Below are 24,606 nucleotides of genomic sequence, written 5' to 3'. Positions count from 1 at the left end.
CTGCTGGAGATCCATCTGCCTAGCAGGGGGGAGCACATATTGGGCCGCATATTCCATGCTCTGAGTGATCTTATCAATTGCTGCCCCCTGTTGTTCAGAATTGGCAACCATGGCTTGCTCCCACTCAGTATATCCCAGTGGCGCACGGCCACCGCGTCGCTGGGCTTGACTCCCGCGGGGCCCAATGAACCGCGGTCCTCATTGGGTTGGCACCACCTGCTGCTGCAGGACTACATCCCTCTTTTAACGTGATGCCCCAGGCATATCAGCAACTGGTGTGGAGTGTGACCGTGTGTCCCGATCCACCACAGGCAGAGGTTCCAACACCGTCTGGCCCCTCAGTGCAGGTGTCTCGGACAGAGGATCTTCCATATCGGAATCGCTCACCGTCGATGAATAGACATGACCCGTATCTAACTCAACATTGTCGTCAGATTGATCATCCGGGCTAGACTCATTGCCAGATCTAGACACGATTGTCTGGAGCACAAGTCGGTTCTAGTGGCCTACCACCCTCCGACCCCCACTTGTGCAGAGTTGCTGATGTGATAGCAACCCTGTGTCTGGAATGACATCACCATCCTCTGGCTCCATTGCGTCATCATCTGCAATGTCGAAAAATTCAAACATGAGTACACATGTCAGAAGCACATAACACACACATAGACATAACATAGACAGCCAACACATGAAGCAGACATGTCACACACAGATGAAAATCCGGCATGCATCCAGTGGCATTGATATGCAAACACATCCCAAAAGAAGAAATTGATGTGTCTCAATAGCAAAGCCTACACATGTACAGAATGTCGTATATCACCTCCATCACACACCACCTCTGTCATGCACATGTCACAGGCAGAAAAGACAGATGGCTACAAAGAGATGGCACATACCATAAGCATGTCTGAACTGCAAAATGGCCACAGCTGCAAGTGAATCCAAACATCCAATGACACACGTAATATGCATGGACACATGCATCACTAAACCATCATCACCAATATAGCTTCATCCATCTGTGGCTCGGCCTGTACCGGCTGTCATGGGCCATGTAGATATAGTGAATGTCCTGAGCAAAACGAGGGCCTGCAACCAGGCATGAGGGACCATAACGCCCAGTACGGTCCGAGCAGCAGGCCATGAAGCCTCCAGAACACCACTCAGGGCTTGATTGAGCACATTGTGCTATGAATGTGCCCTAAACCATTATTCCATGTGTAAAATCATCATGGCCAGTCCCCATCAGATTAGCTAAGTGGGCCTGGGCGTACACATACTGCACAACAGTTGAACATAACAGGCGCAATGCTGAAATCTCACCAGCATTAACGTCAATCAACTACATATTAGTTAGTCAACAGAAAAGCTGCGGAAGACACATGTGTAAATGAACACTTTCACACACACACATAAATTAGTAGCCACAATGTTGCACTACACAACGTTGAAGCTGCTTGCATATGTACACGTGAAAGTGTTCAAAACACCCCTTTCCCTATACACCTGTATTGTGAACATGAATAGCAACCAATACAGCAAAGCAAGCAGCTACAACACTGCTTGCTTTGATATATGTGAAAGTGTACACACACACAGGTGAAGGCAGCTCCCCAGTCATTACAACCCGATTGGCGTGCTACATTCAATTTGTGGCCTATGCCATCTGGTATAGGCCACAGATTGAACAATCAATTTTGCTAAACATCCACTAGGGTGTTCCAATATTGAGTAAATGTGTCACAGGATGCACCTGTGCCTGTGGCTTTCGTGACAGTGAAGGGATGGCAATCTGACCACACATGCTAGGTCACTTTGACATTTCAGCAGTAAGTAGGCATGTAGAACGGTGTACAACGGATCAGAACTGGGTTGGTGCAGTGCAGAACATGTGTACGTTACCGACTATCTACATGAACAAGTACATTATGATGTCAATCAATAAATATGAAGGCAGTGTAAGGGCAAGTTCAGGCATCACGTGCAATGAGAATGCAATGGGTTGCATGGCTACAGGCACCCCCCTCTTTGTGAAAATGCAGGGAGGCATTGCATGGCAGCGAAAGGTTGAACAGAGAACTGTGTATTGGTAGACAGTGTTGAGTAGCGTCAATTACATCATCTGAGTCAACTGACAACACAGCAGATGAGAATGGGACAGTAAGCAGTACACATGATGAACCCTCAGTAGTACACCCATTTGTGCAGAAGCCACTGCACCAGTTGAACAGAGCCAGGGGCCTGAAACAGGGGGAGGCCTGTGCCCCACACAGACTATGACACCCTAAACATGTGCGTGATGCAGGACTGAGCCAGAGTGGGCATGGCATGGATGATCAAATGCCATTAAATGTATGTCATCCTGGACACATGCTACAATGATCATCCTGCCAAGGACAAATAGGGGCATGCATGGAATGCACATGGAGCATGAATGGGCACTCATGTCCCTGCGGAGGATCTGACATCTGCACAGTCCAAGTGAGACACCCTGCATCAAGGACAATGGATGTACCCCACTGTATGTGTCTGGCTTGTTGGCAGGGGGAAGTGTGCATGTACACAGGAGTGTTGAACAGGCCATTGCAGTTGTCCAAAATGATGGAATTGGGTGCAGGGGGTCGAGGGGCAAGGGAGCATGGCTATGTGGAGTATCCGCATGCAGGCAGAACATACATGCACGTAGTCATGCAATGACATAGTCCCAGTGCTAAGTGGAAAGACACCCCAGGCTACATGCAGAAGGGCCAGTGAGCTGGAACATGGACCGGAGGGGCAGCCGGGTGACAAGCATGTGATTAGGGTGCAAGTGTGGTGATGAAGACAGTCCCCGTCTTCTCTACATGTCCAGCATGCTGAACAGCAGGCATGCATCAGTGAAGCATTGCATGACTCGCACATGAGAACCATGTACACATAGCATGTAGTGGCAGTCAAGCACAACACATCACACAAGCAAACCACACATGGTCTGGACAAACACGCAACAACACTCACTGGATGGGGCATCAAAGTCCAGCGTCTCTCCCACTCGTTCGTACTATTCTGCTGGTATGAACGCTGCAGTGATCAACTCGTGCGAAGTGAGATCTTCCTCCTCAGGTGGTGACCCACTGCCATTCACATGAGTCATGGCATAATTGGAGGTACGCTTCAGTTTAGCACAGCGTCGGTCATCGCAACGCTTTTTGCACTCCTGAGCTGTGTGCACCTCATGTCCCAATGCACTGACACCCTCCGCAACATGCTTCCAATGGGATAAACGCTGGGCAACTGTAGTGTGACAATTCAGACCCACTAGCATATCACGGTCGTGTCCCTACAGATAGTCCACAAGAAAGTCCAGTTCCTGCTTGCAGAAATGCTTTTTCCTCGGCGTGCCGGAGGCCGGAGCCGTGTGTGTGGTCCCAGCCTCTTGTGCAGGTGCAACCTTCCTCCTCTTGGACAGTGATCTGGACCCTGACTGGCAAATGCCACCCTGATCAGTAGTGGCAGTGGCACTGGTGGATTGAACCGAGGGAGTGGCAGGTGGAACAAGGACGGAAGCCCTCACTTGCGTCAGTGGCTGCTGGGTACCCTTGACTGGACCCTGCGCAGCAAGATCTGCTGTGCCAAGGTCATTGACCGGGACTGTCCTGGATGGTATACCCACAGCCGGAGTGGTGTCGGCTGCATCTGCCCATGCACTTGCCAACACCCGGCTGCTCGGGGCAGCAGATGACAATACTGCCCCAGGGACATATGCCTCGGTCAGGGCAGCCCTGCGTGCACTTACCGTGTGCCTCCTGACCTCCTGGAAATCATCCTGGGACTCTTCATGTGCCAATGCAGCATGCGCTGGCGGACCCTGAGCCTGGGTGGTGGTGTCCACAGCTGCACCTGCAACTACCACTACCATGGAGCCCGTTGCAGTCAATGAAAATAACTGCCGCCTCACATGGGCCCAGTGCCAGATGCAAGAGCTGTATCTCCCGGAACTACAGGGGGTAGTGGCATGACTGCACCAACACGTGGCACAACATCTTGCACCCCTGCCTCTTCCGCCTCTGCAGCCACCCTGGACACCCTCGAGTCCCCCTAACTCCCTGGTCACCCTGGCCACATCCCTGACCACGCCCGCCACGTGGAGTACACCCAGCTGAAGCGCCACTCACCTTTCGTGGCCTACCAACCATGGCACAGATGTAGTAGTGCCGGCACAGAAGTAGTAGTGCCAATGGGAGGTGTACATAACATTTGATCTGGGCAATTGGGGTGAAGGGGGTGGCATACTAGATGTTAACAGTACCCCTGTGCACCTGCAAGGCTGCATGTGACCCCGGTGATGAAGTCACGGGTCACGCAACGCTCAGGCACCCCAAAACAGCAGTAAAAACTGTGCATGCAACCCCCGGTAGACCACATGTGTGGAATTAACCTCCCGCAGTATTCAGGGACACGAAAAACATGTACGAGTGGGACACGCAGGCTACTATGACCTCAAAAACGGGTATACGCTACACAGGGGGACCCGCAGTGGGAAAAATAGCGTGCACAACTCACCGTCTGACTAGCATGGTAATGAAAAACACGTATAGCCAATACCCCACCAAAAGAAGAGATACATCCTTGATCCGCTATGAAGTTGTGATGGCGCGTGAAACAACCAGAAGTAGCAACACACGCATCGGTCTCCACAAAAGGCACCTACAGAGAACTGCTGGGACCCACTCATCTTTAACCCGTGCTGAGGGAAACGGCTGCGCACGTCACGTCACTAACGCGCTTAGGCCCTTTCCTCAATTACACGCATTAACACGCGGATGTGCTGTTTTTTCACGTTCTGAATCACTATGCACCCATGACTGTGCGTGTTACATCACATACGCGCTTATGCGCTAAGGGCCGTTCCTCAAATTACACGCTGACGTGCTGTTTTTTCATGTGCCAAATCACTCTGTATCAAGCTGGCCACATGACAACACACGGAAGACCATGCTCCTGCCCAGATGGCCATTTTTCTTCCCCCTAGAGCCCTGAGCAGACTCCCACCAGCCATCTGCTGCTGCCTGCATTCTGGCCACGTGCCCTGCTATTTGGTGCCTGCACGTCAGCCATCTACAGGGGTCCAGTTGCTGTGACCACCCCTGCTGGAACAGAAGACTCCCGACGGAAGTTCCATCCCTCCACAGCCCAGCACCAGGACCCAGTTGCCCACCCACACCTGCCTTGGGGGTTGCCTTGTTGGGGGGAACACCATCAGACGCCACTGGCAACCCCTAGCCAGAGAGGCAGAGGGCTGCCAGCTTCACAGCAGGAGAGGTTGGCATCCTGGTGGAGCAAAACCTGCTGCATTATGATGCCCTCTATGGAAGAAGACGCACTGACAAGGATGGATCGGAGAGGATATGGCTGGACATCGTGGTTGCATCAACACGGAGGGGGTGGCAACCTGCGACACACAACACATCCATAAGCGCTGGGAGGACTTCAGGCCCAGGACCATCAGGAAGGCCCGGCGCCTCTTTGAAGCAGCGGATGCAGTGAGGCGCCGGGTCCACCTTACCACCAACGACATGAGGGTCCTGGAACGCATTAACCCAGTACTTCACGAGAGGGAGACTGGTCCGGAGTCAAGCGGTAAGTGTCCATGCGTACTTATTGGACGCAGTGCATGTTGAGGTGTGCAAGGAGTGTGCAGCTTGGACATATGTCTGAAAAGTACCATGTATGGATGTGTATGTGCAGGGACATGACCGTGCTGAATGTGAGTCCTATCATGTGTGATGCACATCAATGGTGTATCTGTTCCAAAGCATGATGCACAACTGCATGTGGTGATGCACACATGTTAGTATTTCTGTGTATGTACTATGGCATGGTTGGAATGTGACATATGGATGCTGGTTACACCTTCATGTATGTGCATGGCATACATGTGCGTGTGTGTGTTTCACATGTGTGCGACAGTGATACGCCATGGATGCATGTGACACAGACATGTAGGAGCCCGATTGGCAGATGTGACATAGTTGCTGATGATTGCACTGTGACAGGTGGTGGAGATGTACAGATACATGTCTGTCTCTTGGCGTGTGTGCATTTGTTCGGCTCTCCCCATGTTGCTTGTGACGTCATGCCAACCTTCGGGTGTTCATGTTGGTGTGTGTGTTTGGATGCTGCTGCCTGCTGCACGATTCCTGTCAATGTGTGCATGTGTGTGGGTTGAAATGATATGCGTGTTGGGGAGTGTGATGCCATCTGTGAAGTTTGACACTGCCACTCATGTGCAACTGTCACGTGTGTATCTGACCATTGTACAGTGCCTTGATGCCTGTGTTCTGTCTCTCCCTGTCTGCAACGTCGACTGATGAAGAGGGCGGAGACGGTCCTGTGGAGCACAGAGGCAGGGATCCCACTGCCAGCTGGAGATGCAAGGCTCAGCTCTCCTCCCACATAGTCCTCTCTTCCGGGAGTGAGGAGTCTGGTGCCGCGTCCATGGCCGCAGCTGCTGAGGAAAGGTCCAAGAGGCGGAGTTTGAAAGTGGACTCCACGGCAGCAGTAGGGCAGCTGAGCCCCCATAGGGACCTATGGAGGAAGATGGCATGGAGTAATCCATGTTGGTGGGGGGTTGGGTTGAGGAGGAGGCCGTGGAAGGCCCACGCACGGGGCCTGGATGTGGGGATTCCACTGGTGCTAGTGGTGCAGTCCAGGGGCAGGGCCAGGAGGCAGCACCGGGCGCCACAGAGGTGCCTGTGTGTAATCCTGTTCCCGATCCTGTGACTGCATCATCCCGCACCAGCAGGGATGCCTTCGTCCAGACCCGTTTTCAGGGAGGGGATGCGCAAACAACAACTGGCCTTCCTCTCCCTGTGGACGTGGCAATCTGTGACCATGTTGAGCCTGTCCTATTTGGGGTGGCGTTGTGTCAACGTGGTATTCAGGATGACTTGCAGAGTTCTCGTGTGGACAATGCACGTCATTTTGAATACCTCATTGACCACATTAGCCTACTACGACAGGTCACCTGCGCTGGGTTCCTCGGTGTGCTATATATTTTAGCGACCCCCTCCTCAACTGAACCCCCTATGCGCCAGTCATCCTCCCTGCCATCTTCCTGCCCAAGTATCACCTGGGCACCCTGCGGAGGTGCCCCTGACCCATGGGCCAGGCTGGTGGAGGACACATCCCTGCCACAGTCAGGAGACAGAGGTCAAGCAGGGGTGGCCACCCCACCAACTGGACCCTGGCAAGAGGGGGACGTGCAGGCATCAACAAGCAGGGCACATGCACGGCAGCAGCAGGCTCAGGGTGGGAGCGATGATGGCTCGGGGCCATCAACATCACAGGGGCAGGCATCGGCCGGAGCGCAGGAGGACCCTGGATTTGGTGTGTCTTCTGTGTGGCAGCGGTTGGGCCTACAGATAGATGCAGAGCGGCGGCGGGCAGAGGAGGCACGGCTCACTATAGTCAGGGCGGAGAACTCCATGCGCACGGCATTGATGCGGGCTGAGTGCCTCGAGCAACTCACAGGGAGTTGGATGAGGCCATGGCTGCATCCCTGCGAGACCTCGAGGCCAGGAAAGAGGCCTGCCTCCGGAACATTGACGTGGAGTTCGATGATGCCCTGGCCCAGAGCATCAACAAGTGAGCCAAAACAAAACATGGTTTTGTGCATGTCTCAATGAACATTGTGTGGCTCTATTGTGCATTTATGCATGGCCATGGTGGTTCTTTTAAGACTCTCATGGCATGGGTAATTTGGCAGTGGGTGCTGTGGATGGTTGTGTGCTTGTACTGGGGGGCAAGGGGGATTTGGGTTGGCATTAGGGCCCTGTGTCTGTTTTGTTAGGACATGTTGTTTGGTGGGCCATGTGTCGGGGCCTGCTGGCAGGTGTCCGTCAATGGGGGTGGGTCGGGTGGTCGTGGGACATGTGTCGGGGCCTGCTGGCAGGTGCCCATCAATGGGGGTGGCTGGCGGGGTGGGGGACATGAGTTGGGGCCTGCTGGCAGGTGCCCGTCAATGGGGGTGGGTGGTGGGGTGGGGTGACATGAGTCGGGGCCTGCTGGCAGGTGCCCGTCAATGGGGGTGGCTAGGGGGGTGGGGGGACATGAGTTGGGGCCTGCTGGCAGATGCCCAACAATGGGGGTGGGTGGGGGTTTGGGGGACATGAGTCGGAGCGTGCTGACAGGTGACCGTCAATGGGGGCAGGAGAGGACATGAGTCGTGGCCTGCTGGCAGGTGCCCGTCAATGGGGGTGGGTGGTGGGGTGGGGTGACATGAAGCGGGGCCTGCTGGCAGGTGCCCGGCAATGGGAGTGGGGTGGGGGACATGCATTGGGGTTACCAAGAGCATGGTGCCATGTGGCCTGCCTGCTGGGCATGGGGAGGGTGGATGGCCTGCCTGCGGGCCATGGACTGGTGTGATGGGCTGCCTGTGGGCTATGGACGGGGTGATGGGCTGCCTGCGGGGCATGGACTGGGGTGATGGGCTGCCTGCGGGCCATGGAGTGGGGTGATGGGCGGCCTGCAGGCCATGGACTGGGGTGATGGGCTGCCTATGGCCGTGGACTGGGGTGATAGGCTGCCTGCGGGGCATGCCCAGGGGTGATGGGCTGCCTAAGGGCTATGGAGTGGGGTGATGGGCTGTCTGCAGACCATGGACTGGGGTGATGGGCTGCCTGTGGGCCATGAACTGGGGTGATGGGCTTGCTGCGGGGCATGGGGAAGGTGGAAGGGCTGCCTGCGCGTATTCTGGGGGTGCGCGTGGACTTTCGCATGCGATTGGCCTGGCACGAGCGTGGCACGTGTATTCCAGGGGTGCGCAGAGAGTTTTACATGTGATTTTGCTGGCGCGATCGGGGTACTCCCCCTGGGCATGCCCCGCAGGCAGCCCACCACCCCAGTCCATGGCGCGCAGGCAGCCCATCACCCCTAGGCATGCCCCGCAGCCAGCCCATCACCCCAGTCCATGGCCCACTGGCAGCCCATCACCCCTGGGCATTCCCTGCAGGCATCCCATCACCCCAATCCATGGGCAGCAGGCAGCCCATCACCGCAGTCCATGGACTGCAGGCAGCCCATCACCCCAGTCCATGGCCGTAGGGCAGCCCATCACCCTAGTCCATGGCCCGCAGGTAGCCCATCACCCCTGGGCATGCCCCATAGGCAGCCCATCCACCCTCCCCATGCCCTGCAGGCAGCCCATCACCCCAGTCCATGCCCCGCATGCAGCCCATCACCCCAGTCCATGGACCACAGGCAGCCCATCACACCAGTCCATGCCCCACAGGCAGCCCATCACCCAAGGGCATGCCCCGCAGGCAGCCTGCCACCCCAGTCCATGCCCCTCATGCAGCCCACACCACAGGGGAGTTTTACACGCGATTTTGCTATCGCGAGTGGGGTACGCATATTCGGAGGGGTGTGCGGGAAATTATACTCACGATTTTGCTGGTCCGAGCGTGGTATGCATATTCCGAGGGGTGCGCAGGGAGTTTTAAACATGAATTTGCTAGCGCGAGCGGGGTACGCATTTTCGGAGGGGTGCGTGGGGAGTTTTACACGTGATTTCGCTGGCCCGAGCGGGGAACGCGTATTCCAAGGGGTGCCCAGGGAGTTTTACACGCGATTTCGCTGGCACGAGCGGGGCATGCGTATTCCGAGGGGTGCGCAGGGAGTTTTACACGCAATTTCACTAGGCGAGCAGTGTATGCATATTCGGAGGGATGCACGGGGAGTTTTACACGTGATTTCGCTAGCGCGAATGTGGTATGCATATTCGAGGGGTGCGCACGGATTTTTCCACGTGATTTCGCTGGCGCGAGTGGGGAATGAGTATTCTGAGGTGTGCGGGGGAGTTTTCCACTTGTTTTCATGGTTGGGGGGCTATATGCTGGTCCACTGGCCTTTGCGCCATGTACCTGATTTGGGCAATGTTTTTGGCGCACGGGGTGGGGTTGGGGGCGTAACTAGCGCTGCTGCAGGGTCGCTGCACAACTCTGTGCCACGGCTGGTTATGGATGTAGTATCCATGAATATGTTGTGCCCTTAAATGATTTTGGTGCATGCGGCTGGCGCAGACTGCCACTCGTGCACTCTGTGTGCTTGCCGCGTACGCCACTTGTGCGCTAAATTCTATGAATTACCCATTAGTTTATTTGTCAGCGCAGTACATTCCATTATTATATGAAATATTGACTCTACATTTTACATTTGTTTACAAAAGTGTCAATGCCATAGGGTTATCGGGATTTGTTTTGTTTTTATCAAAAATTCTCATGTTGGTAACAAATTAATACAAAGCCTCAAAAAAAGTCTTGAATCTCTTAGTCTGGTAAGAGTAACAGATACTTTGGAAGTTGATTAATGTCTCTTATCTCGTGTTCACACTTTAAGTCCATTCGGTATTGGGCTTTCAGCTGGATCGTCATTATCGAGTCATTTTGAAGGATCCTCTTTTTTGCATTTTGAGGACGGTGTATCAACATGTCAATTGGTATCTGTACTTCTTGAAGTTTTTGTTCTATAGCTCTTTATCTTCCCTTCAGAACTATATCATTACATGCATTGGATTTGTGGCGCAATATGTCAATTGCCGGTATGTTATCTTCGTTCAGAGTTTTCCTGCAAAGGTCAAGTTGTTTCCTGCTGAGTAGCGATTTTATACCAGAAACGTGCCATTGGATACCAAGGAGGGAGCATCAGGACTTTTCCCCAGAATATTGCTTCTAGCTGTTGCCATGTTGAGGGATTGTGATTAATCATTGCCTCACTTCCATAAGTCAATATTGCTGCCAATTTTTGCCTATAAAATGATATTATGGACTTCATCGAAAACTTCCTGAATTTATGCTGAATAAATGTGCCTTGGTCGCCAAAGAATGTGCCTTTGATTTAAGATGGTCCGGCCATTCTTTTTCTATTCTTGACTGGTTAATCCAATTGCCTAGATATTTCTTTGTAGATACTTGCAGTAATTTATTCCCTTGTAGGACAAATGAGTTAGACACATGATTTGTGTTTTTTGGGTATTGATCTTCAATTCATTAATTGTCATGTATTCTTCCAACTTATTATTCATTTATTTATTTAAATGTATATAGCGCACAGCAGCCCTGGGGCATCGTGGAGCTTGTTACAGAAGGCTTAGGATTACATTTTACACATACAGCACTTGGTAAACATTCACAAGGAGTAGGACACAGGTGCATGGTCCTTCGTTACATTGGAACTTTGAGTTTGAAGGGCATGCAGTCAAAAACAGTCAAAAACAGTTGGAGCAAGGCTAATTAAACAGAGTGGTTTTCAACATTTTGCGGAAGATAGAATATGATTTTCAACATTTTGCGGAAGATAGAATATGATTTTTCATTTCTGAGAGCGGTGGGAAGGGCATTCCAGTACTTAGGTGCTAGGTTTTGAAACCTATTACCGCCTACATTGGCTGTTTTGAATGAGGGGACGAATATCTGGTTGGTGGGATGGGTTCTCTTAGGTCTGGAGGAGGTGCATGTGGTGATACTTTCGGATAGGTAGGGAGGGGCCTTGTGTGACAGGCATTTGTGTATAATAGCCAGTGTTTTGAATAGGATTTATCTGGAGCCCTCTCTGTGTTTTATCGAGCATGACTATGTCATCAGCATACATTGTGCACGGAAGATGATGAGCATTACATTTTGGTGGATTATTAGAAGGAGCTGCTTTACATTCCTCAAAGTCTGATGTAAAAAGGTTAAAGAGTGTAGCAGCCAATGGGCAGCCCTGCTTCAGTCCATTCCAGGTTTTGATCAGGGCTGTGACTACTCCGTCCTTGACATTCAAATTTGTATACTGGTGTTGCTATATAGTTGTTTTATAGGTTCCACAATATCATCGGGGCAACACCATCGGGTCAATTTGTCCCACAGTGCCTTTCTGTTATCCATGTCGAATGCTAACTGCAGATCATTAAATTCTGCATATATTTGGGTTTTTGTTCTTGTTGCTTCTTGTTTTAACAGATTCAACAGGATTAGGTTGATGTTCGTACCCACCTTTTTAATGAACCCTTTCTGTCTTACAGCTTGTCTTTGAGTGTTTATTGCCCATTTTATTAGCTGATACAAAAAAATATTTCTAGAGGAACCAGCAGTGCCATCGGTCGATAATTGCCAGGATTCTTTCTCTCACCCTGCTTGTAGATGGGGATTAGAATCACTAGTTTCCATGTCTTTGGTATATTGTTCATTTTATTTGGGTGCACAGTTCTGCCCAGAGCTTTGCGTTGCGTTTTATGATTGCAGTGGACAGCCCATCCGGGCCAGGGGCACGGGACGTGTTCAGGTTGTTGGTTTAGGTCAGGATGTCGTCTTGTTACCATTCAACTGACCATTTCGTTGTCTGCTGAAATCGAGTGTCATCGGCCGGTTGCGTTCTTTCTTTATAAAGCTCTGTAAAGTGTTTTATCCATAGTACTTCTGGGACATTTGGAATCAATCGATCTTGGCGATGTTATTACTGGTTAAGTAAATCCCATAAGTCTCTGGAGTTTCTATTCTTTAGAGCTTCTAACATATTTTCGGCATCATGTTGCTTTGACAGCAATCTGATGTTTTTCAACCAGTTTGTATAGCGCTGTTTTTCAATTTTCATGAGCTTGTATTTGTCCTTATCCATCCCTTTTAACAAAGCTCTTAGTTTCTTACAAAGGTCAGTTTTCTTTCTCCCTTATCTGGGGATTGTAACCATGTAGATGTTGCTTTCTTGTTTTTTTTATCATGCTTTGTAGATTGTTGGAACGGCCGGAATTACCATTCGTAATTCAATTTCTCATTACCTTTCAGGCTTGTCCTTGCAAATGTGTAGGAGAGGTATCCGACCTGCTCTTGGGAGATTCGCAATCTGTTTAATCTACTGTTGATTTTCAACAGTAGGAGCCTGAGTTTGGATTTTATTGAACACCAAGACCACCACAATACTGACAGAATGTGGGGATCACTATTACATGAATAGATATTTTCTGTTTTTTGCTGTTTCTCCTTAATTCTCTGTGATATATAGATGTAATCTATAATAGCAGTTGATTTACCTTGTGACCAGGTCGGTGTAGGGTTGCCAAATTCATTATTTGGGCTAACAGTGCGAAACATGTTTCTCTTTGCTAGTTCTTTATTCCATCTTTGGACTCTTGTTGGGAAGATAGCTGTATCGTGTCTAATTCCATTACGCTCGTAGAGGTAGAAATTTAGATCGCCACATATGATGAATTCGATCTGTGAGAATTTTTGAGTTGCTTGGTCCATGGCTGAAAAAACAATCAAAATCTCTTTGTTTATTGCAGCCGGGTTCCAATATAAGTTCATGATCCCCAGCTTTCTTATCCTTATCCTTATCCTGGACTTTTTATCGTTTCCATTGTCAGGTGCCTGGATCAGGTACTGAATAATGGTAAATTGTACCCATGGATTCAAATTATTCGATTCCACCGTTTTGATATTTGTATCCACTTTGATCATAGTAAGTTGTCCTGGTTAAGGTCTTCCTTTATTACGCCAGATTGTTGAAGGTAATGAATCCGCCACGGACCGGTTGGGAAGCTAACCATGTTTCTTGTAAACAGATTATCTGAAAATGATCAAGCAATTCTTCATTAGGCTATGCGTCGGATATTTTTTTATCAGAGCCTAATGTAATTATTTGGGTGGAAATTATTTGGGTGCAATTGAATCTGGTGGTTATTCACAAAGAGCTGTGCGCAGGATGCAAAGGTGTACTATCGGTATCACAATGCACACACAGCCCAGAAATATGTTTTTGGGTTGGACTGAAATGACATCCTATTTGATTCTAAATGTAGGGAGAATGCACTGTAGCTTTCGCACTACAAAACCAACATATTTTAGTAGCGTCCTTTCCATGCCACACCCATCCTGCATGTAGCATAACAATGGTTCTAAAGAGATCATGTGGGGAATTCACATACTCACTTTGGAAACATCCTTTAAGATTTTTGGATCAGCATGGACCTTCACAGATTGGAAATCTTGCAGCCAAATAACCCCATCTGATATGCTTCCTAGAAGTTAGAAACTCCTCATGTTCCTCTTCTCTGCCTGGAATAGGTATCAACCCTTCAGCAACCCTTATGGAATCACAGTTTTACAGATAGTCTCTGATTCAGCCATCCATAATATTAATAGTCTCTGTTTTGCCTATTTATTTTCTGAAATATTACTACACTACATCATTGATGATGATGCACATGTTAACTAGTCAAGACCTTCCATTGGCTTGCCCAACAGTAGGCCTCACAGAGAATAAACACCCCCAATCTCCATTGGATATTCATATTTCTAAGTCTGAAGAAGGTGAGGGCAATTTGCTCAAAACCTTTTGAATGCACAATTGGATTTCCTTATATAATTAATCACAGCAACATGATGCATTGGTAAAATATGGGTTTCTGTAATCCCCAAGCCAAGACACATTTGTGAAAAGATGTTCCATAAAGTTATTAGTAATAATATTTTCTTAGGGATTATCTTCATAATTACAACATACCTTCTACCCTGTTTCTCTAGGCTAGATCGATGCAAAGTTAATCTAAATTATTGTTTGCATTTTAAACCATGGAAAAAAGACATAACCGGGCATATCCTCCAGTCAGTACAGTGTTGCACATGAGGAAGTCATGGTAATGTCTTCAGTCAAAGATTGATTTTGAGGAATATAGCAAGACTTCTTTCTCTTCTTCCATTCTTCCACCTGGCTGACTTAATTGCAAGGTTCAAAGCTGTGACATTACTGCAAGTATTTCCCTTTGAGGTTTGGCAACAAAAGAATAGAGCTTCAACTGCCTGGTCATAGCAGATGCTAATCTCTACCCCTACAGCAGATTTCAGCTTGCTGGAGATTTGGAGCACATCTTTAAGAATATCTTCTTGAAATGAACTTCCAAAGGTGGGTTAATATTTGCCCTAGTTTGAAACTCTGCTCAACTATTTTGTCAGCTAACTATAGAGCTTAGATGGAAACACAGTTTGTCCAAGCTAATACAATGTTCTACACATTTACACTGTAATGTATTGATTAAAGTCCTCCGAGTATCGAAACACTTTTTAAAACAACCACTAGTTGGAAAAATTGCATATGCTATTGTCAGTTTGTCCTCTGCTTTTCCTTGAAATATATCATCATATTACAGGATAAATTCAAAACTATGATGGTTAATGTAGACTGGAGAGGCGGGCGTCAAAACAAATGTCAACATTCTATGAATTTACAGAATAATTCATTTGATTTTCATAACTTTAAAATTAGTATGTCTGTATCAAAAGCCATGTTTGATATGCAGTACCATGATTTGTAAGCACAGAGCATTCAGCATTTCCAGCTGTTGATTTAAATTCACTCAAAACACAGCTCTGGGACCAAATGGAAATGTGGAAACTGGTGCTGCTTTTCTTTAGCTTTCATCGTGTGGTTCTAGTATGGCAAAGCATCACTTTAAATGACCATCGATAGTTTCATTTAAAAAAAAAATGGGCTTTGAATACATATGCATCATACAATTCAATATTGTTGCAGATATGTGGCAACATCTCTGCCATTTGTCAGTTGCTGTTTCTCAAGAGAGTAGGTAACTACTGCATTCCATAAGTGCAAAGTGGTTTTGGTAGCAAAGAACATATCAAGAATAGAGTGGTGCATTATTCTGGTGCCTCTTAGATTTGAGACAGTCTGTATATCTCTTAATTTCCCTCTACAGAGAACCATCTGCACTATACTTGAAAGAAGCAGTACTGCTTTCTTTGACTTCAGTTTGCTTTTGGGAAATAGTTTTGGGTTCCCTTTATTTTCAACGATTTTACACTAGGGTGTCCAAAATGTAGCACTGTTTCTGCTCCCTGTGGAGATTGTTCTTGTGGGCAACCCATTCCAAGGAAACTACCCATGCCAGTATGGCAGCCATCAGTGCCAAAAATACATGGACATGGTGAATAATTTGCATTGCAAACATTGCTTACTATAACATTTAAAATGTTGGATAGGTTGCAATTAACTATGGAACTATAATCTACAATGTGGTACTGAGTGGTATCTGATAGCGAAGTTAAACTTGTCTATGATGTCTCTCAAACTCTAAGGTGAAATTCAGGTCATAGTTTCAAGATATCCATCAATAATGTTATGTTTCGTATGGCGACTGCTTTTCCAAAACATGTGCTCTCCCGTATGGGCCAGCATGCTAGGGTTGTAGAGTGGAGACACAATAAACTGTATACAAGATAAATAACAGGAAGGGCCTTCGTATGCTTTTGGCGCTGCTGGAAAGGTGGTTGCAAATTCCAATACTGCCACTTTCTTGCCATTTTCTTGGACCACTACATTCTGAATTTGGGATGAATTGCAGGAAATACCGTTAGTGCAGGGTGGAGATTTTACCTCCAATTTACCTCGACTCGAGGAATGGGATTGACATTGCCATTCGGCCACTTGTAATCAGGTGAATTTACCATGATTCCGAGTACTGGACACCATAAGTGAATTTTCCAGTATTTCAAACCGTTTCATTATTGACACGTTCCTCCTGCATAGCATTCCAATGGCATGCAGTTATTCTAAATAAGCTTGCTTGCTACACACCTACCCTCATATATTGCCTAGAAGTAGCCCTCCATGTGTATTGTTTGAAAAATATTTTCATTAATGGTATAGGACTAATAAATGAAAGGTACAGTAATAACAATAACATTTGTATGGATTGCACAGAACAATGAATGAGGCTTGTGATCATTGAAGTTGCTGAGGCTGAGAACTCTCTAGTACAGTGAAATTGGTGTCTGCCTCCAGACTTATCATGAATGGACTTTCTTGGATTATTCGAAGATACTGTTATTTTCCAATATACTGTTGGGGTGACATTTTCTGGAGTCAAACTAGTTGAGTGGTCCATGCTCTCTTCTCCCAGGTCACTCAGACCCCTACTTGTTTGTACTTTGCCCTTCCCTTTCTCCACTGCACCTCTATGTGTGTTCTAAACTTTTCCACCTGTAACCTTGACTACAGTTTACATGAGTTTCACTATGTGTACAAGTTCTGATTTGTTTACATCTTCCTTTACTTTGTTCAGCACCAAACCTTGTCTTCACCAAATAGATAACACAGAGCATCACTTTATGTTATCTGCCACCATTGTGGGCATCATGCCCTTTTTGGACCTCTGCTTTCACCTCTACTCCCTTTCACTTGTCTACGTTAACTCTGTCCTTCTCTTTTCACATGAGTCTTAAAGGGATTGCCAGTGTTCCTAAATGTTCTGTGGTCCGGTAGCTCCAGATCTTCTTCTTTATTTTTGCCTTCCAATTTAAGTCTTTTTGTAGGACCACGTCTAGGAATTAACAAATCACACAGTTCTACCTACTTTCCAAATGCAATCTTGCTGGAAACATTCTTTTAAAACCCTTACATAGCCCTTCAACAGACTAAAGGGGAATTGCATTCCATTTTGAAGTATCCCATAACTTAGATACTCTTGTCTGGCCAAGACAGTTTCGGGAAAAAAGAGCATAACCACCCTATCATCCACAATGCCATTTAATGTTTACAAACCTAAAACCGATCCTGATCCAAGAAAAGCAGCATCTGATTTGTTATGGTCTTCATGGTGAAGGTAATTGCATTTCTGTACATCAATATTTATATAGCTCGTTTATACAACACGTTATAGTACAATAATACTGGAAAATGACAAAGTTCATGAACCAAGGGAATTACTCTCACGACAGATAGGTTCAGACAAATATAACAACCTTATGAAAAAGGCAGCTGAAACAAATGAGTTAGGGCATGAACGAGTAGCCAAAGGAAAGAAATATTACAATTTAGGGGTTAAGAGTTGAAAGGACACAAGAATGTTCACAGGGGAGTCGTGGGATAGAACGACAACATGAGAAAAAGAGTGAAGTTCATTACAAGGGTGAGCAAAGGATACCAAAGATCATAGATAAGGAGGTGTCAAAGAATGGATTCTTTTAAAAACTAAGCATGCAAATTGATACTCAATTTTCTGTTTAGAAGTAGGCCAGTGAAGATGAGCCTGATAAGTTAAAACATTTGAGGAAAAGGATTTGCAAACCATTCTCACCACAGATGGCAGACCTGATCTTAATGCATAGAAGGTGTAGGTAGGGAGACATATGAGGTACAACAGTATTTAAGACCGGTAAAAAAGCAATAGTATGTAACTGAACTTGTGTAGAGGCAAAAGTAAACAAAGTATGTATTTTATATATTTTAAAACAATATAGGATTAAAGTAAAACAGCAATCAGGAACAGTAGCAAAAATTAAAAAAAACATGTATAAGGGAAATATCCAAGATTGCGAGTCTGACGGCCAATATAAAGCTGAATCAGATGGAAAGATGGAGAGTAAGTCGAATTAGAAGCCGAACAAAAAAAACCCATTATGTTTTGTTTTGAGACATGGGGATGCTTGTGGTCTCGTGCAGAAGGGATGTGACCTAGCAGTTCGGGCTGAACTGCCCCTGTTGGGTTAGGACCAAGCCTGATTTGCATATGGTTTTTCCCCTTTTGTAATGGCTTGGCAGGCTGAAAAACAATGGTCTGGAGGGTTGCCCAGAGCTTTGCCCGTGGTTATGATTAATTCAAAACCTTCCAGCCATCACCTTTCTGTTTTGCTAAAGTCACCCCGAATGGGACGGGTAGGCCCAGACATGGGTCCTGAGTCTGCCTGGCCTAGAGACCCAAGCTACTCCTCACTGATGATGCACAAAAAGGCTGAAACATTTCTGGGGATGCTTGTGGTCTCGTGCAGAAGGGATGTGACCTAGCAGTTCGGGCTGGACTGCCCCTATTGGAGTAGGACCAAGCCTGATTTGCATATGGTTTTTCCCCTTTAGTAATGGCTTGGCAGGCTGAAAAACGATGGTCTGGAGGGTTGCCCAGAGCTTTGCCCGTGGTTATGATTAATTCAAAACATTCCAGCCATCACCTTTCTGTTTTGCTAAAGTCACCACGAATGGGACGGGTAGGCCCAGACGTGGGTCCTGAGTCTGCCCGGCCTAGAGACCCAAGCTACTACTCACTGATGACACCCAAAAAGGCTGAAACATGTCTGGGGATGCTTGTGGTCTCGTGCAGAAGGGATATGACCTAGCAGTTCTGCTGGACTGCCCCTATTGGGGTAGGACCAAGCCTGATTTGCATATGGTTTTTCCCCTTCTGTAATGGCTTGGCAGGCTGAAAAACGATGGTCTGGGGGGTTGGCCAGAGCTTTGCCCGTGGTTATGATTAATTCAAAACCTTCCAGCCATCACCTTTCTGTTTTGGTTGTTTTGCGACAACCCAAACGAGAATAAATCCATGTTTTAACAGCAGAGAGGCGGGTAGAGGGATGCTGATGAATAGAGGCATTGAAAGAAGACGCAAAGAGAAATCTGAGTAATGTCGGCATAGATGTTTGTCTGAAAGGCATAATCTGGAATGAGTGAGGATGACGGTTAGAGGGTTAAATAGAGTGACCGAGAACACATCCATGTGGAACCACATAGGATAGGGGATATAACCATGAAGAAGACCTTTTGTAAAACAACAAATGAGGGATTGGATAGGTAAGAAGAAAACCACTGGAGACCTGTGTCAGGAAACACCAAAGATGAAGGAGTAGAAAGCGGACTGCTGTGATCAGCCATGCACTGAGATCAAGTGATAACATAATTGAAGAAAGTGTAAGATGCCGGGCATGAAGTCTTGGGTTCGAAACAGATAAAATAGCAGTCTCAGTCAAATAGCCCATGGGAAACCAAAGCGTGAGAAGGAAAAACAAAGTGCATGATAAGATAAGAGCTATGTTGATTATGAACTCAACACTCAAGCAGCTTTGACCCATAAGGTAGTAGAGAATTTGGAGGAAAGTTTGAGAGTTTAGCTGGATCCAAAGAAGGCTTTCTAATAATAATAATAATAATATCTATTTCTTTTATAGCACTACACAACCTTGGGTCTCAGAGAGCTGATATAACAGATGACATTATTGTCCCAGAGAGTGGTACTCAATTTATTGACCTCTGAAGGATGAAAGGCATAGTGGACCTTGCTGGGATTGGAACCAGCCGCAGCAAGCTGTGCACAGATATCAGTGTCAAGCGCTCAGCTCGTTGTGCTATCTGAGTGAAGTAGCTTTAAACAATTAAGGAAACTGGGAAGATGATGAATATTGATTAAAGAGAGTGGTAAACAAATGAAAATGTAGAAATAAAAGAATGACTATTGCATGTAAAGGATCAACATTGCTCACAGAAATAAGATAAAAGGAAAAGTGAGGACGATTACAAACAGAAGAACTAGACAAATTAAAATAACTATATCGGGAGACCAATCAGGCCGTTTTATTTAATAGAAGTCTATTATTTTCATTCTTAGTCAGAAAAAAACATCGAAGTGGAAGAGGGATAATATGTTGGTGGAGTGACAATTTTATTTAAAACAGAAAATAAAAAGCTTATTATAAGAAGACAGTGAATGGGTGTTTGAAAGTAGTAAAACGTAGCTTGTTTACAAGAGCAAGAATAAAAAAGTGCAGAGAATGATGATTAGTTTGCTCAGCTCTAGCAAGTGGAATCCTGAAATATTTTAGAGAATCAGAAAACCATGAATGAGAAATATTACTTTCAGTGTGAATGAAGAGAGAGGGCAAAGATAATTAAAGAATGAGTAGATAGCTGAATGAAACTTGCAGGAAGCAGATTCAGCGTAACTGTTTGCTCATCCTTCTTTTGATGTCCTTCAATCCATTAGATGGAATCTTCTTAACTTTCACTTTTTGTTAACCTTCCAATGATAGATCATTATGTATATCCCAATATCGCTTAAACTTGTCACTCAATCTCTGTTTGTGTGGCCACTCCACCATTTCAATCATTCCGAGATCAGATCGAATATAGTCCTCTTTACGCGCTGCATTCCATGAACTCACCAAAATGACTTGGTCCAAAGTAAAAACAAAGTTCACAACATTCTCTTTAACTGCGTACATATCATTGTTTTTCAATGGTAACCTTCATAACAAATCTGCTACACTAATATATTTCCTGGGAATATACTGTAAATCATCTCAAAATCCTACTCCTTTAACTAATGTGATGTCCAACTGTGACGGATACACCAAGTTCGTTTCATGTATTTATTTATTTATTTATTGTTGATGTGTACTGCTCCAACTTCAGAGCAGAGTTACTATGTGGTCCCTCAAGATGGGGGAGTAGAAAAGACAGAGTCATGAAACAGAGATGTTATCATTCACAGATTTTGGTCAATTCAGATCGGAATTAGTGAAAAGGGACTAGGATAAATGGAGAGGACAGATTAGGAAAGGGAAACAAGTGTTGTGTCACATGCATAAGTTTGAGTTCAGAACTGAGGCAGCAGACAAATACCTATGGGCAGAGAACGAGGATGACACACAGGTAAGACACATGTACAGATAACAGCTATCCCAAAGGGGGGAGGCACCTGCTCTTCTTGAGAACTGGCTACGGTGCTTTTTTCTCAAAGGAGTTGTGGAAAGTGTGTTGGCCGATGAGGATCATACATTTTTGGTGTAGGGGTGTCATATGAAGATGATGGAAAAGTAGCCTGGAGCCTTACCGTCAAAAGTCGTGTGGTTGATACACAGAGATATGAAATAAAAAAATAAAAAACTCCATGGGAATTCAGTGCAGTGTGGGGTGATATGGTCACATTTCGAGATATATGGTAAGTCTGGACGCTTCGTTTTGTATAAATCAGAGGATGTGGAGAAGGTGTTTTTGGAGGCCAAGGTACACCCTATTGCAGTGAGCTGGCCCAGATAACACCATGGCTCTGGTTGCCCAAACGTTCTGAGGCTTATCTAGAAGTGGAAGAATTATCTTGTTCATCTGCCGCTGGAAATTGACACTATTTTTTGGCTGAAAGACAGTTAATATCTCACCCATTAATTTACTGTTCATAATTTAGTTTAATAATGTTTGCTGTAACTGTATATGTAGCTCAGGGAGAAACGCACTACTCATAATGTTGACTGCAATGGTATTTGTATCTAAGCCGAAAGGTACATGGCAAAACGTTATACTGTAATGGTAGGTGCTTGCAGCCTATAACCAATGCCACTGTCACACCGACCGCAATACCCTAGCACTACCATTCATTAACTCTACAGACACCATCTCACATTGGGAGCCACGTCTTCGTCTCGCGGAACACAGCCGGCAGAGACTGTGGTGTACATATGACCTGTGTGATGTTCTCCACACCATAGGTGCCAGTTAGACCCACTTTATATGGCAGGCACAGGACCCGATACACCCACGTCACCCTGCCTGTACATGCCCTGTTGGACATGGCATCCAAGCCCTATTGCACACGCCTATCGTAGCAGTACCTCTTGCAGTCTATCCCTGCCCTGTGGTTCACCAGATCTCAGTCTCAACACATAATACTACCTCAGACTTTATTTGCCTGTTTTGTCTTATTGCTCACTGGTTCCCAGCACCACTACACAAGCCTGCCACAACCTTGTAGACCAATAAACCTATGGCATCCTGATATGGCACTTGCTATACTTACCAACATACCTAGCCTTACAGCTGACCAGATAAACAATCCCCCCACAAACCGAGCGATGATCAGTAGTCGTAGCAGGATTCCCAACATGCCCGCCCTCACATTAGAAACACCCGCTTGCAAAGAAACCTTCCCGCTCCTACTCCGCCAGATGAAATACCCATGCATATTGCGCATGGCCAAGATACTCCCTAACCCACTCACCATTCCACCCTCCTTTCTCCCTCAGATGCACCCCTTCCAACCACCTCCCAAACCCCCCACCAACATTACCTCCACACAAGCTAACAACTTGGAAATGGTTATACCCAGCATCACCCATGAATCTCCAGCCTCCCACTACACCACCCACTTGAGCACTCCCTACGCCACCAGACCGAGCACGGAACACAGAGGCTCCATACTCACAAACAAATCTAGCCTTGCAGAGCACAGAGCTGAACAAACCCCCTCTAACCACCCTGCATCCTACATTTTTGACACACGTACAACCATCACCTAGGCCACCTCCCTTTGAAATGAAAGACTTGATGACAGGACAAAAGCTCATCCATCCTCTAGAAACCAACGCCAGTTTAGAAGGTGTATGCCCCTCCCTATCCGAGTCATACCTAAAGCAACCATGTTCAGTCAAATAGACCCAAGCTAATTCACTCCTCCTAGCCAAACATATATCTGAAATGAAAAAAAATCAAAAACCGAAACGTAGTAAAGCCACCTTATTGATCAATAGGAACAGAGAAAGAGACACCCCAACCCATATCAAAGGAGCTCTTATCAATGTCAGATCCGCCCAACTCACGCCCTGGACATTTCAGACCTCATCACCTTCAAGCAAGGACTAAGATGTAATTGCCATCACTGAAGCCTGGCTGCACCCCGGCGCTGGCCCTGCCCTCTCATTAGCCATACCCAATGGATATTGAATCCTCAGAAAAGATAGGACAACCTCTAGAGGAGGCAGAGACATAATCATCACCAAAACAAACCTCGGGCTCAGAGGAACAACCAAACAAGCCTTCCCGGCAGGAGACATAGTCTGCTAAACTAGCCCTACCGGCCACATCCTCCCTCTCTCTACACCTCATTTACAGACCACCAGAGCCTAACTCTTCATTCGAGGAAGACATAGCTTCTCTCCTTGCAACAGACATAAAGCCATTGTCTAAAGTTGTCATCTTGGGGGATTTTAACCTAGTACTCAATGACATCACCGACACCCAAGCCCTCACAGTAGCTAACACTATTGAAGCACAGGGCTTCACCCTGCGCATCACCAACCCAACTCACACTAAAGGCTGCACTATAGACAGGCTCGCTGACCTGAACTGCATCACCAATATATCCAACAATGATATGCCCTTGGTAAGACCATAATGTTATACTCTTCACCATCAGCACTATCTCACAGCATAGCACATCTACCCTGCTCCAGTGGAACTCGCTTGCAGCCATCGCAACATCACATCTGACAACATGCTCCTCTTACTGAAAGTCTGAAAGAACCATGGGTACTCCCACTGCTAAAGAAGCCTACATTAAACACCAATGTGCCTGCCAATTACCGGCCTATTACAATAGTAGCCTTTGTATTCAAAATAATTTACAGAGACGTTTACGTACAAATACTAAACCCCCTTGAAGCCCATAACCTTCTTAGTTTCCGCCCAATTTAGTAAACCACAACATCCTGTGCCAACACCTAGCTTGGGCCGTCTACTTTTGAAGAATGCCATAAACTAGATCAAATCCTTCCTCTCTAACTACACCATGAGAGTCTTCTTCACCACTGCCTCAGCCCCTCCCACCCCTGTCACAAGCGTAGTCCCACAAGGCTCCTGCATATCCCCAACGTTGCACAATGTGTTCACAAAACCTCTCGTTGATCTCGTTGACAAATTGAGTGTCACCTAAACCCACTATGCGGATGACACCCATTTACTGCTTCCAATCATGGGAAAATATTGACATAGACACCAAATCTTTGAACACTATCTACCTAACCATCCAAGTCTGGA

Source organism: Ambystoma mexicanum, chromosome 3q (assembly GCF_040938575.1).
Source record: "Ambystoma mexicanum isolate Mex_15411 chromosome 3q, UKY_AmexF1_1, whole genome shotgun sequence".
In the NCBI taxonomy this organism is placed as follows: Eukaryota; Metazoa; Chordata; class Amphibia; order Caudata; family Ambystomatidae; genus Ambystoma; species Ambystoma mexicanum.
Note: the sequence above shows the minus strand (reverse complement) of the source record.